This window comes from Puma concolor, chromosome D3 (assembly GCF_028749965.1).
Source record: "Puma concolor isolate L17-30 chromosome D3, mPumCon1.1.hap2, whole genome shotgun sequence".
In the NCBI taxonomy this organism is placed as follows: domain Eukaryota; kingdom Metazoa; phylum Chordata; class Mammalia; order Carnivora; family Felidae; genus Puma; species Puma concolor.
In genome coordinates, this window is record NC_141678.1 from 58449700 (window position 1) to 58465723 (window position 16024).

Here is a 16024-nt window from a genome sequence, read left to right on the forward strand (position 1 = left end):
CCTGCTCTTTCTATTTGGAGTCGTTGCCTGGGCTGATCTCCAGTTTAAATGCCTGAGCCCACCCTCCTTCCCACAAGAAAAGTGCCATAACAATTTGGGTTTATGTTGTTGTTTCCGCACAAACCCCTTCCCTCTTTTCCACAGTAGCATTTTAGGACAGTCTCCTATGAACAAGGCTTCTCCTACTTTCTAGATTTCTGGATTAAAGAGTGAATTTATTTTTGTGTGCTCTTTAGGCCATTGCAAGTAATAAAAAGCTTAAATAGTCATCCTAATCATGACCTCAGCTAAAATATGTCCACAAATTATACAGTATACAACACCTCATAATGATTTCCAGACCCTAGTGAAACCATATAGTATGAATATTATTGTAGTGGTTTTTCATTTGAATTTCCATCATGCCTCCCTCTTAGCAGCAAAGAAAGCAACATCTGGCTCACTATTCGAAGTGCTAATATTGTCTGTTGCTATTATAGTTCATTTTACCTCTTTCTACCTGTTTCCTACAAACTGTATTGTTCTACTTATATATTGTCATAACAATACAGGGCTTTGTGCCATAAATCTTACGCCCAATCAAATTACTTTTCAGCCAATAGGCTCTAAAGGCTCATCTCAAACAAGACAAAGTCTGGATCTCCTATATTAATAACACTCTGCCTATCATAGAAGAAATCTTGAGGCAAGTAAAAGAGAGAGGGAGAAGGGATTCATTTGGTCTCTATCATTCACCCCAATTATCAGTCAACAGATGGCCCTATTCTTACAGTCTTTATTCAACCTGCAAATGACCTCATAACTTGTTTACTCGTCTTCCAATAGAATATCGGTTTTCATTAGAGCAGACTCTTAAAAATTTTTATTTTTTATTTTTTAAATTTCAGTATAATTAAGGTAGTGTTATATTAGTTTCAGGTGTACAATATAGTGATTTGACATTTCTATACATTACTCAGTGCTCATCATGATAAATGTACTCTTAATCCTCTTGACCTTTTCATTTATCCTCCCCCTGCCCCCCGCCTCCTCTCTGGTAACCACCAATTTGTTCTCTGTATGTAAGAATCTGGGTTTTTTGTTTGTCTTTTTTTCCTTTGTTCATTTGTTTTGTTTCTTAAATTCCACATATGAGTGAAATCATATGGTATTTCTCTTTCTCTGACTGACTTATTTCACTTAGCATGGTACCCTCACATTCCATCCATGTTATTGCAAATGGTAAGTTTTCATTCTTTTTTATGGCTGAGTAGTATTCCAGTGTGTGTGTGTGTGTGTGTGTGTGTGTGTGTGTGTGTGTGTGCGCGCGCGCCACCTCTTTTTGCATTCATCTATTGATAGACATGGGTTCTTTCCATAATTTGGCTATTATAAATAATGCTGCAATAAACATAGGAGTGCATATATCTTTTCAAATTAGTGTTTTTTGTATTCTTTGGGGCAAATCCCCAGTAGTGGAATTACTGGATCATATGGTAATTCTATTTTTAATATTTTGAGGAACCTCCATACTATTTTCCACGGGGCTGCACCACTCCAGTGGCTGCACCAGTTTGCATTACCTGCAAGAGTGAACAAAGGTTCCTTTTCTCCACATCCTCACCAACACTTGTTTTTTGTATTTTTGATTTTAGCCATTCTCACAGGTGTGAGGTGATATCTCATTGTGGTTTTGATTTGCATTTCCCTGATGGTGAGTCATGTTGAGCATCTTGTCATATGCCTGTTAGCCATCTGTATGTCCTCTTTGGAGAAATGTCTGCTCATGACTTCTGCCCATTTTTAATTGTGTTATTTGTTTTCCGGTATTGAGTTATATAAATTCTTTATATATTATGGTTCTAACCTCTTATCAGATAAGTCATTTGCAACTATCTTCTCCGATTCAGTAAGTCATCTCGTTTTGTTGGTTGCTTTCTTTGCTGTGCAGAAGCTTCTTATTTTGATATAGTCTGAAGAGTTTGTTTTTGCTTTTGTTTCCCTAGACATATCTAGAAAAAACGTTACTACAGCCAATGTTAGAGAGATTACTACCTGTGCTCTCTTCTGGGATTTTTATGGTCTTTAATCATTTTTGAGTTTATTTTTGTGTTTGATGTAAAAGAGTGGTCTAGTTTCATTCTTCTGCATGTAGCTACCCAGCTTTCCCAACACCATTCGTTGAAGAGACTTTCTTTTTCCTCTTGCATATCCTTATACCTTTCGTATAGATTTATTGACTGTATAAATATTTCTGGGCTCTGTTTTCTATTCCATTGATCTATGTGCCATACTGTTTTGATTACAGCTTTGTAGTTTATCTTGAAAACTGGGACTGTGATACCTGCAGATTTGTTCTTTTTCAAGATCGCTTTGGCTATTTGGGGTCTTCGGGGGTTCCATACAAATTTTAGAATTATTTGTTCTGGTTATGTGAAAAATGCTGTTGGTATTTTGATAGGGATTACATTAAATCTGTAGAATGCTTTGGGCAGTGTGGATGTTTTAACTATATTTGTTCTTCTGATCCATGAGAATGGAATATCTTTCTATTTGTGTCATCTTCAGTTTCTTTCACCAATATCTTATAGTTTTTAGAGTACAGGTCTTTCACCATTTGGTTAAGTTTATTTCTAGGTATTTTATTATTTTGGGTGCAATTGTAAATGGGAATGTTTTCTTAATTTCTCCTTGTGCTACTTCATTATTAATGTATAGAAATGCAACTGATTTCTGTATGTTGATGTTGTGTCCTGCGATCTTACTGAATTCATGGATCAGTTCTTATAAGTATTTTGCTGCAGTCTTTGAGGTTTTCTCTGTATAGTATCATGTCATCCTCAAATAGTAGGAGTTTTAGTCCTTCTTTACCAATTTTGATGTCTTTTATTTCTTTTTCCTGTCTGATTGCTGTGGTTACGACTTCCAATAATGTGTTGAAAGAAAGTGAGAGTGGCATCTTTGTCTTGTTCCTGACCTTAGTGGAAAAGCTCTTAGTTTTTCCCCATTAAGGTTGATGTTAGCTATGGGTGTTTTATATATGGCCTTTATTATGTTGAGGTATCTTCCCTCTAAACCTCCTTTGTGGAGAGTTTTTTCATGGATGGATGTTGTGTGTTGTCAAATGCTTCTTCTGCATCTATTGAAATGATCATATAGTTTTTATCCTTTCTCTTGATGATTGATGTATTATGTTTATTGACATGTGAATATTGAGCCATGCTTGCATCCCAAGAATATATCCCACTTGATCGTGGCAAATTATTTTTTTAATGTATTGTTGGATTCAGTTTGCTAATATTTTCTTGAGAATTTTGCATCCATGTTCATCAGAGATGGCCTGTAGTTCTCTCTCCCTTTCTCTCCCTCTCCCTCTCCCTCTCTCTCTCTCTCTCTCTCTCTCTCTCTCTCTCTGTGTTGTATCTTTATCTAGTTTTTGGTATCAGAGTAATTCTGACCTCACAGAGTGAATTTGGAAGGTTTCCTTCCTCTTCTATTTTTTGTATTACTTTGAGAAGAATAGGTATTAATTCTTCTTTAACTGTTTGATAGAATTCACCTGTGAAGCTGTCTAGTCCTGGACTTTTGTTTGTTGGAAGTTTTTGACTTCTCACTCAACTTCATTGCTGGCAATCAGTCTATAAAATTTTTCTATTTCTTCCTGGTTCAGTTTTGGGAGATTATATGTTTCTAGGCATTTGTGCATTTCTTCTAGGTTGTCCAATTTGTATTTTTCATGATATTATTTCATGATCCTTTGTATTTCTGTGGTATCAATTATTTTTCCTCTTTTATTTCTGATTTTTTCTCTTTTTAAGTTTATTTTTATTTATTTTGAGAAAGATATAGAGAGCAAGCGGGGGAGAAGCAGAGAAAAAGGGAGACAAAATACCAAGCAGGCTCCGTGCTATCAGCACAGAGCCCAACATAGGGCTCAAAATCACAAACTGGATATCATGACCTGAGCCAAAATCAAGAGTCAGACGCAACTGAGCCACCCAGGCACCCCTCTGATTTTTTTTAAACTTTTTAAAAAAATGTTTATTTAGGGGCGCCTGGGTGGCGCAGTCGGTTAAGCGTCCGACTTCAGCCAGGTCACGATCTCGCGGTCCGTGAGTTCGAGCCCCGCGTCGGGCTCTAGGCTGATGGCTCGGAGCCTGGAGCCTGTTTCCGATTCTGTGTCTCCCTCTCTCTCTGCCCCTCCCCCGTTCATGCTCTGTCTCTCTCTGTCCCAAAAATAAATAAAACGTTGAAAAAAAAAATTTAAAAAAATGTTTATTTATTTTTGAGAGGCGGGGAGGGGCAGAGAGAGAGGGAGGCACAGAATGCAAAGCAGGCTCCAGGCTCTGAGCTGTCAGCACAGAGCCCTATTTGGGGACCGACCTCACAAACAATGAGATCATGACCTGAGCCAAAGTTGGCCCCTCAACCAACTAAGCCACCCAGGTGCCCCTAGGATCCTTGTAATATGAATGTTATTATGCTTAATGGTGTCACTGAGTTCCCTTCATCTGTTGTTTTTTCTTTCTTCTATTCAGCTAGATTACTTTACATTACTCTATCCTGCAAATAGCCAATCCTGAGGCGCCTGGGTGACTCAGTCGGTTAAGCGGCCGACTTCACCTCAGGTCATGATCTCGCGCTCCGTGAGTTCGAGCCCCGTGTCGGGCTGTGTGCTGACAGCTCAGAGCCTGGAGCCTGTTTCAGATTCTGTGTCTCCCTCTCTCTGACCCTCCCCTGTTCATGCTCTGTCTCTCTCTGTCTCAAAAATAAATAAAGGTTAAAAAAAAATTTTACAAATAGCCAATCCATTCTTCTGCTTCCTTGAATGTACTTTGTATTCCTTTTAGTGAATTTTTAATTTCAGTGATTCAGTTCATCATCTCTAATCTTTTTGTTAATGGTTTTTTTCTGTCTCTTTCTTGATGGTCTCACTGAGATTCTCCACTCTTTTCTCAAGTTCAGTGGATATCTTTATGACCATTACCGTAAGTTTTCTATCAGGCAAATTATTTATCTCCATTTTGTTTAGTGCTCTTACTACGCTTTTTGTCCTGTTCTTCCATTTGAGAGGTATTCCTCCATCTCCTCATTCTGCCTAACTCACTGTGTCTGTTTCTATGTGTTAGGAAAGTCGGCTATATCTTCTGCTTTTGAAGATAGTGGCCTTATGAAGAAGAGGTCCTGCAGTGTGCTACAGTGCAGTGTCCCCTCGTGCTCCAGAACCTGGTGCTTCAGGAGCATCTCCTATGTGTGTCCTGTGCGCCCCGCTGTTGTGGCTGAGCTGCATTGGCCTTCAGTCCAGTCTTCTGCAATGGCTCTCTTGGCCTGTTGTGGGCAGGGTTTGGTTCCGGTGTTATTAAGGAGCCAGTCTTGGGCTGCCTTGGGCACGGGTTGGTTCAGACCAGTTGTTTGCCAGAGATGTAGTCGCACTAAACTGCAGGGTGCCCTTCCTGTATGGTCCCCTGAAAAGGTTTTATTGGTGGTTGGGACCTACAGTCACACCAGTTGGCTGCTCCTAGCCCTCTGCTAGGGCTGCGGTCGAACTGGTGTGTGCGGTTATCGTTACCTCTCCCTGGTGTAGAGGTCACTGTGGAGTGGTGCTGGTTCCTGGTGGGCTGCTTGAGCACTGCCATGCTTTTGACACTGCCTTGGATGCACTCCTACCGAGGGTGTGTTGGATGAGGCAGATCTTCAGGAAAATGAAGAGGTGGGGTGCCCAGTATTGTCAAGGAGAGCAGACTTTCTATTCACTGACAATTCCACAGTAACTAGAACAGTACTTTCTATATGGTATGCATTCGATAGGTAATAGTAAATGAATGAATGGTGCCTTTTTTTTTTAAATAAAATTTACCCACTTTAAGTATCCAATTAGATGAATTTTGGTAAATTTATTGAGTTAGGTGAAAATCATCACTATCCAGTTTCATAACATTTTGATAACCCCAGAAGGACCCTCATGCTCAGTTGCAGTCATTCCTATTACTACTGCCAGCCCTAGACAACCACTAATCTGTTGTCTCTACAGATTTGCATGTTCTGGACATTTCATAGAAATGGGATCGTGTAATAGCCATTTGCCTTTGGTTTTCTTCCCTTTAGCATCATGTTTTTAAGGTCCATCCACATTGTAGCATATATCTATAGTCTGTTCCTTCTGATTGCTGAATAGTATTGTATTTTATAGATATACCACTTCTTATTTCACACTTTACCCATTAATAGATATTTGGATTGTTTCTAGGTTTTGACTACTATGAATAATGATGCTGTGAACACTTGCATACAATTGTTTTTGTGGAGATAGGTTTTAAATTCTCTTGGATAGATACCTAGGAGAGAAATTGCTGAGTAGTATGGTAATTTTATGTTTGTTTTTTTAAGAAGTTGCTGAAAATTTTCCCAAATGGCCATACCATTTTACATTTTCTTTTCTTTTTTCTTTTTTTTAATGTTTATTTATTTTTGAGAGAAAAACAGAGCATGAGCAGGGGAGGGGCAGAGAGAGGGGGAGACACAGAATCTGAAGCAGGCTTCAGGCTCTGAGCTATTGGCGCAGAGCCTGACGTGGGACTCGAACCCACGAACTGTGAGATCATGACCTGAGCCGAAGTCAGATGTTCAACCAACTGAGCCACCCAGGTGCCCCCATTTTACATTTTCAACATCAGTGCATGGGAATTCTAATTTCTCCAAATCCTCATTGTCTATATTTTTTATTATTGCCATTTTAGCAGGTGTGAAGTGCTTTTTCCTTTTAATTTTAACATGCTAATCATTTTATGCTTCCTAATGATTAATGATGCTAAGTAACTTTTCATGTGGTTATCATCAGTTTATATGTCTTCACTCATGAAATGTCTATATCTTTTGCCCGTTTATTGGCCCATTTTTAAACTGGGTTATTTTTCTTCTTATTATTGAATTATAAGAGTTTTTTATATACTTTAAATACAGGTTCCTTAATCAGAAAAATGATTTGCATATATTTTCTCCTAGGCTGTAGCTTATTTTTTCACATTTTTTTAAATATACATTTTCTTTTATGTTTTTATTTTTGACAGAGAGAGACAGAGCATGAGCAGGGGAGGGGCAGAGAGAGAGGTAAACGTAGAATCCGAAGCAGGCTCCAGGCTTCGAGCTGCCAGCACAGAGTCTGATGCGGGGCTCGAACTCACAAACCGTGAGATCATGACCTGAGCAGAAGTTGAACGCTCAACCGACTGAGCCACTCAGGCGCCACCCCCCTTTTTTTTTTCATGTTTTAATGGTATCTTTTGAAGTGTGAAAGATTTTAAAGTAGATGAGCTAAAATTCATCAATATTTTCTTTTATGGATTGTACTTTTGATATTATATCTGAAAAATCTATGAAACCCAAAATCACAAAAATTTTCTCCTGTGTTTTTTTTCTAGATGTTTAATAGAATTTTTGTAATTTTAGTTTTTATGTTTAGGCTTTGATCTAATTTGTTATCTTTTGTGTATGGTATAAATAAGGGTCTTAATTCCTTTTTTTGGGTTTTTTTGTGAGGGTTGGTTTTTATTAGTGTTGAGTTTTTTTGGCTTTTTTGCTTTGTTTTGTTTTTTTTGTTTTTATTTTGGTTTTTTGGGCATGTGGACACCCAATAATCCTGGCACCATTTTTTGCTGTAGGGACCATTCTTACGCCCATTGAATTGCCTTGGTGCTTTTGTCAAATACCAGTTGATCATGAATGTCTGACTGTATCTTTATAAGTTTCTAAATTAAAAATTGTGAGTTCTCCAACATTATTGTTGTTTCTCAGAATTTTTTTGGTTATTGTGGGGCTTTTGCATTTCTATATAAAATTTAGTTTTGTCTTGTCACTTTCTCCAAAAAAAGGTGCTAAGATTTTGAGAGGAATTGCATTGAATCTTAGTCTAATTGGGGAGAATTGCCATAAATTAAACTTAGTTCTTCAGTTCATTTTATCACGAAACGTCCCTCTTCATCTCTAGTTATGTTTTTGGCTTAAAGTGTGATATTAGTATAACTACTCCAGTTCCCATATGTTTATTATTTGCATGGTATATCTTTTTCCTTCTTTTGACTTTGAAGCTATTTAAATATGACTCTAAAGTATGGCACTTATAGACAGCATTCATTTGGATCTTATTGTTATATGTAGTTTGACAATCTTTGCCTTTTAGTTAGAAGGATTAATCCATTTGCATTAAATATAATTGTGATGTGGTTCGATTTGTGTTCCATTTTCTCTTATTTTTTGTATATTTCATGTTTTTTGTTCTTTGCTCCTTCCTTGCTGTCTGTTTTGTGTGTGTGTGTGTGTTAAATATCTTCCAGGGAAACATTTGATTCCTTGGTTTTCTTTTCAATGTTTTTTTAATCATTGCCTTAGGAATTACAATACATATTTTAACTTATCACAATATCCTTAAGATGTATATAATAACAGTATTCTAGTGAAATATAAACTTTGCTCCATTATATTTCTGCCCATTCCACTCTGCTATTGTTGTCATATATATAATTTTTTATGTTATAAGCCCAGCAATATTGTTTTATAATTATGATTTATGTAACTGTCTTACAAAGTGTTTGAGAATGCACATACAAATGCGTACACACACAAGTTCTTTCATATTTGTCTAAAATTATGTTTTCTGCTGTTTATTTCTGTAGATTCAAGTAACCGGTTTAATTTCCTTTTAGCTTAAAGATTTTCATTAATGTTGCTTATAAGTCAGGTCACCAGCAACTATTCTTTTAGTCTTTTCATTTTGTTTTGCCTCAGTTTTAAATATGGGAATATCTTCATGCCTTCATTTTTTGAAAGATAAGTTAGCTGGATATCGAATTCTTGGCTAGCAATTTCTTTCTTTTAAGACATTGATTATGCTACCCACTTCCTTTGGGCTCCACTTTTCCTGATGTTAGTTGTTAAATGTATTGTTGTTTCCTACATGTTATGAGTCATTTCCTGTGCTCCTTTCAGGATTTTTGACCGTTACTTGTCCAAGTGTGGATCTCTTATATTTATCCTTCTTGGGATTTATTGAGCTTCTTGAGTGTATGGATTAATATTTTCCATCAAAATATATTTTTAGTTATTATTTGTTCAAATACTTTTCTGCCCTTTTGTCCCTTTCCTTTCCTCTGGCACTCTCATTTTATGTATGTGGATATGCCTGGTGTCCCACAGGTCTCTGAGAATGTTGGATTTTCCTCTTTTTTTTTTTTTCCTGCTCTTCAGATTAGATCATCTCCATTGATCTCATTTTAGGTTTACTGATCTTTTACTATTTCACATCTGCTGAGGAGTCACTCGACTAAATTTTTATTTTCATTTACTGTGCTTTAATTCCACTATTTCCATTTGGGTCTGTAGATACAGATAGGGATGATATAGATATGGATATAGATAAGGATATAGATATAAGTATAGGTATAGCTATAACTATAGATATAGATGATATAGAATATATATATGTATATATATATTTCCTCTCTATTAAGCTTCTCCATTTGTTGTCAATATTGTACTTTAAAAAAATTCTTTAAATATATTTTTCTTTAGGTCTTTCAGCATATTTATAATAGCTTCTTTGAGGCCTTTTTAAGGCCAATACAGTAAAACCTTGGACTGTGAGTAACTTGTTTTGCAAGTGTTCTGCAAGATGAGCAAACATTTCTAATAAATTTTAACTTGATAAACAAGCGATGTCTTGTAATACGAGTAGTACGTGACGTTGAGCATCATATGATCACAACTGAGCCAACGGCTCTTCTCTCTCTTGCTGCAAGATTGCGGATGATTATCTCCCATGCTCAGATGCTTGGTCTCAGGCTGCAGCGTTTGGCAGAAAACAGTGATTTTTCAGAACATTGGAAGGTGCCCACAGCTGGCACTAGTGTATTTTTTGTCATTTCAAAGCATCTATGGATCATCTTTGGCTTTTCCATACAAGAGTAAGCTTAGGAATGCTTTGCTTCACTCTAGGTCAGGCTGCCTGCAGATATAGACCCTTTCCTCTGCTGCTTTATTGCCACTTACATTAAATATAGTATATGACAAGAGTTTATTAATACTGTACTGTATCAACATCTGTGTGAGTATATACAATGGCCCCCATACAGAAAAAGATTCCATCGAGCCAATAGATAGCAGTGATTCCATTAGTGATAGCAAAAGTCATCCCACATAATAACCCTCCTTTTTCTTGTCTCCCTCACACCAGCCATGAAGGTTTTCAAGGGTAAGTGCAGGTTAATTTATTTTTTTCTTTATATTTTGTATTTTCTTTATTATTTTGTATTATGTTACAGTATTGTAATCATTTTTATAGGAATATTTTTGGGTTGTGGAATGAATTATCTGATTTTCGGTTATTTCTTATGGGGAAATTTGCTTTGGTGCTTTGGATTATAAGCATGTTTCCAGAATGAATTATGCTCACAAAGCAAGGTTTTCCTGTATTTGGTACACCTTGGAGACTGTCAGTTGTTCTTAATTTGGGTCACTCTCTCCTGTTTCTTTGCACTTCTTGTAATTTTTACTGAAAAATGGATATTTTATGTAATATAGCAACTCTGGTTTCTGATCCCTTCTCTGGAAGGCTATTGTTGTTGCTTGCTTTCTTTTGTTTGTTTAAATACTTGCTTGGCTTAATTCTGTAGAACTTATCTCCCCTGCAATGTGTGTCCGCAGATATACTCTACTCAACATTTTTTCTTTTTTTTTTTTTTCTTTTTTGTATGTGTTTAAATCTAGCTTCAGGAAGACATGCATCTCTGAGTCAGCATCACTTAACTAGCAAACAGCTAACAATTGGTAGTAGGTTGTGCTCAAATACTTTGAGTTAGTCTGGCTGCCATCCTTTACCAATGGATCTGTTCACGAGCTGAGGAATGCCTTTACCTTCTGCCATGCTTTTCCGTGTCTTCTCCACACGAGTGTAAAATCTCGAGTTCAGACAGAGGTAAATAAATAGTTAAAGCCCTGTCTAGTCTCTGTTGAGTGTGCACACAGCATACTGCCTTCCTTACTACCTGGTATATGGGGAATTTATCAAGCCTCTCTCTTGCTGTCGCATTCTCCTGTTTTCTTGTTAAATTTATGACCGCTCTACCAGTCAGTGGTTTGCCCCAACCAGGCTTGCGCCCTGAGGCTAGCTACCACATTGGTTATCCTCATTGCCACAAAGGTCAGTATTGTTTCCACAGCTCTCAGAGACCTTCAGATCAAGTCAGCACCGTCCAGTTACCCTGGTAGTTTTCAGGGCTTGCTTTTTCCCCTTGTAGATTTACCTTTCCTAGCTAGCCGGGAACTGGCACAAGAGCAGAGCCTCAGGCTAAAATATCACCATCTCTCCCTGTTCTTTCTCAAGGCTCAGTTTAATAAATGCTTCTTGATTTGTTGTATGACTTTATTCAGCCCCCACTGTCCTGAAATGTTTTGTTCTTTTTTCACAAGTCAAAATGGTTTTCTTATTGTTTTTAGTGGGAGAGGATTTACTGAGCTCTGCACTCTGCCATTCTAAAATTCCTACCCTCAAGTCTTGTGATTTTGATTATTGTCCTATATCAAATGCTGGATGTTTTTTCTAGGCATGTATATTAATAAAACAATCAAGAGCCACTATAGTTATTATAAAATAAAAGGAAAAAGGAAGTTATTATATCCCTAAAATATTATTTTAAAGCCAAGCTAGTTTGCTGAAATTATGCTATAGCTATTTTTCTTTTAACTCTTTCAAAAACATCTTTTAGTTTTTAACTTATTTCTTTATGTGTGTATGTAAATGCTACTTAAGTGTGATAATTTCATTGCTTCTTTAGCCAGAATGTCTGAATAAATAACACACTGGAGTTGTGGCACTCGCCCATCACTTATGAACACAAAACTAAACTCAGTTTATATGAGGGATCACACTTTAAGTAAAACTGGTATGAAATAGAACTAGTATGAACCCTTGGCCTTCATTTCTTCAGAATCACTTCCATTGTCATCATTTAGCTTATAGTAATAAGCTACTTCTGTGTTGAGCAAAGGGGTGTCTTTTCTTTTCTTTTCTTTTCTTTTCTTTTCTTTTCTTTTCTTTTCTTTTCTCTTCTTTTCTTTTCTTTTTTTTGGTTTTGTTTTGTTTATTTTGAGAGAGAGAGTAAGCATGAGCAGGGAAGGGGCAGAGAGTGAGAGAAAATCTCAAGCAGTTGCCACACTGTCATCACAGAGCCCAGCGTGGGGCTCCATCCCACAAACCATGAGATCATGACCTGAGCCAAAATTAAGAGTAGACACTTAACCGACTCAGCCACCCAGGTGCCGCAGGGATATCTTTTCTTGACCAAACATCTAGTGAAGTTTGTTTCCCCACATATAAATAGAGATACAAAATAAATAAGTAAACTATTGCTAACTTGGGGCATCCTGGTGGCTCAGTCAGTTAAGCGTCCTACTTTGGCTCAGGCCATGATCTCTCTGTCTGTAAGTTGGAGCCCCACGTCAGGCTCTGTGCTGACAACTCAGAGCCTGGAGCCTGCTTCAGATTCTGTGTTTCCCTCTCTCTGCTCCTTCCCCACTTGTGCTCTGTCTCTCTCTCAAAAATAAATAAACATTAAAAAAATTTTTTTTAAATATTGCTGACTAACATACTTAACATTAAATCACAAATTTAAAATAGGCTTGATTAAGAGGCGCCTGAGTGGCTCAGTCAGTTAAGTGCCCGACTTCAGCTCAGGTCATGATCTCCTGGTTGCTGAGTTTGAGCCCCATGTCAGGCTGTGTGCTGACAGCTTAGAGCCTGGAGCCTTTTTCAGATTCTATGTCTCCCTCTCTCTCTGCCCCCTCCCCACTCGCACTCTGTCTCTCTCTCTCAAAAATAAATAAACATTAAAATATTTTTTAATAAAAAATTTTTAAAAATAGGCTCGATTAATAATCTAAAGTGTTAATACAGTAACACAGTTATTACATGTGAACATAATGTAATTTTTAAAAAAACATTTTCTCAGATTTTAGTGTAATTTTAGGATACAAATAACATGCTATTCTTAAAATATCACGCATTGTATCATGGTTCCAGTACAAGATTAGTTTGCAGCTCATGGACTCACTGTATGATTTCAGCATCACTTGAAAGAGTCTGTATCTTTAACCAGACAAGTCCACTGATAACATATCCATGAATTTTTAAAAATACTGGTATGTTCTATGAAATATTTAGGACATATTTATGCCAAAAAGTTAATTGTTTATCTGAATTTTAAATTTAACTGGAATCCTGTATTTTTCTTTGCTAAATTTGGAAACCCTACTTTGCCTACCATACAGTTGCAAAGATTCTTGTATTTTCTTCTAGGATTGTAGAGTTTTAGTTTTTATGTTTAGATCCATAATTCCTTTTGAGTTATTTTTTTGTGTGTAGTGACATAAGGGTTAAAGATTTATTTTTTCCTTATGGCTGTACAGTTGTCCAGGATCATTTGTTGAACAGACTATCTTTTCCCCCATTGAATTACTTCCTACCTTTAGCAGACATACAGTAAGGTGACCCCCAATGTGTTATGCCCTTGTGTAATTCTCTTCCTTGAATGGGAGCATAACTTGTGACTTGCACCTAGCCAGTAGGATATGACAAAGGTAAAGGAATTTTGCAAATGTAATTCACGTCCCACATCAGTTGAGTTTGAGTTAATTAAAAAGGGGATCCTGAATAAACCTGACTTAATCAAGGAAAAGCATTACAACAAGAGCACGTGGGGCCCTCTCTGGAGATCTCTTACTAGACTTGAAGAAATAAGGCTTCATGAGTTCTACAACTACAAGGAAATGAATTCTGCCAACTAAGTAAGAGAGGGCCCTAAGCCTCAGATTTGATGATGGTCAGTATTTTGATTTCAGCCTTTGTAAGATCCTGAGCAGGATCATGGATATTTATCCTGATCCATAAACAACAATTTATGTTTTAAGCTTCTAAGTTTGTGGTATTCTGTTGCACGGCATTAGAAAGCTAATGTATTACCTTTGTCAAGAGACAATTGATCATGGGGCGCCTGGGTGGCGCAGTCGGTTAGGCGTCCAACTTCAGCCAGGTCACGATCTCGCGGTCCGGGAGTTCGAGCCCCGCGTCGGGCTCTGGGCTGATGGCTCAGAGCCTGGAGACTGTTTCCGATTCTGTGTCTCCCTCTCTCTCTGCCCCTCCCCCGTTCATGCTCTGTCTCTCTCTGTCCCAAAAATAAATAAAAAACGTTGAAAAAAAAAATTAAAAAAAAAAAAAAAAGAGACAATTGATCATATATATATGTGAGTCCATTTCTGGACCCTATTCTCTTCCAGTTATCTCTTTCTGTAATCCTAATGCCAGGGAAATAATGTCTTCATTATACAGCTTTATAATATTCTGAAATTAGACAGTGTTAAGTCCTTTAACTTCATTCTTTGTCTTCAAAATTATTTTTGCTATTCTAGTTCCATTGAATTTTCATATAGATTTCAAATTGAGCTTGCCAACTTCTACAAAAGAATATAATGGGATTTCATTGAAACTATAAATCAATTTGGTGGAAACTGACATCTTAACGATATTGAGTCCTTTGATCCATGGGCACAGTATCTCTCTCCATATATTCAGGTCTTCTTCAGTTTCTCTCCATAGTACTTTTTAATTTTCATTGTACAATTATGCACATATTTTGTTGAATTTATCTCTAAATATTTCATGTTTGGGGATGCTATTATAAACAGTATTTTTGTTTCAACTTCTAATTGCTCTTTACCAATACAAAAATATACCTTATTTGTATATACAGAGCTTCTGTGACTTGTAATGGAATTATGTCCCAATAAAACCATCATAAATTGAAAATATCATAAGTCAGAAATACATGTAATATACCTAACCTACCAAACATCATAGGTTAACCAAGCCTACCTTAACTTTTTTCAGAACACTTACATTAGACTGCAGTTAGGCAAAATTATATAACACAAAACCTATTTTATAATCAGGTGTTGACTATTTTATGTAGTTGACTGAATACCATACTGAAAGTGACAAACACAGTATCTGTATGGGTACAAAATGATTGTGATTCGGTTGTCCCCCTTATCATGTGGCTGACTGGGAGCTGTGGCTTGCTGTCACTGCCCAGCATTATGAAAGAATATTGTACTGCATATCACTAGCCCAGGAAAAGATCAAAATCCAAAGAGCTATAGCTCTTTGAGCTATAGCTCAACTGAGCTATAGTTTCTACTGAATATGTATCACTTTTGCACCATTGTAAGTGAAAGAAGTGTTGGTTGAACTATCCTAGGTCAGGAGCTATCTGTATTGTCCTTATATCCTGTGACCTTGCTAAATTTAATAAGTAATTTTGATATTCTAAATTCCTTATAATTTTCTACACATCTGATCACATTATCTGTATATAATGGCAGTTTTATATCTCAGTTTCCACATTTTGTGCCTTTTACTTCTTTCTTTCTTTCTTTCTTTCTTTCTTTCTTTCTTTCTTTCTTTCTTTCTTTCTTTCTTTCTTCCTTCCTTCCTTCCTTCCTTCCTTCCTTCCTTCCTTTCTTTCTTTCTTTCTTTCTTTCTTTCTTTCTTTCTTTCTTTCTTTCTTTCTTATTGCACTGGCTAGGATCTCAAATATAATGCTGAAGAGATGTGCTGAGAGTGGATTTTTGTCTCTTTTTCAATTTCACATGAAATGCATTGTGTCTTTTCACCATTAAGTCTGATGGTGGTTATAGGTTTTGCATAAATACCCATTATCTAGTTGAGGAATCTTCTTACTATTTATAATTTGTTGACTAGTTATTGAGTTTTTGTCAAAGGCTTATTTTTCTTCTATCAATATGACATAATTATATTTTATTTTGGTAAGATAGTGTATTACACGGATTGATTTTCAGTTGTTAGATCAACTTACCTTTTCTGGGATAAACCCCATTTGTCCATTTTATCTTTTCCTTTTTCTATATTGCTGTATATAATTTGCTAATATTGTGGTGAGAATTTTTACATCCATGTTTATGAAGGATATTGGTTGGTTGT

The 16024-nt window shown here is 36.6% G+C and overlaps 1 protein-coding gene across 8 annotated transcripts in view; it reads left to right on the forward strand.

The window, feature by feature from the left end:
• Positions 1–16024, forward strand: part of KIAA1328 (KIAA1328 ortholog) — a 361755-nt gene that overhangs the window by 179005 nt on the left and 166726 nt on the right. The window lies entirely within an intron of this gene.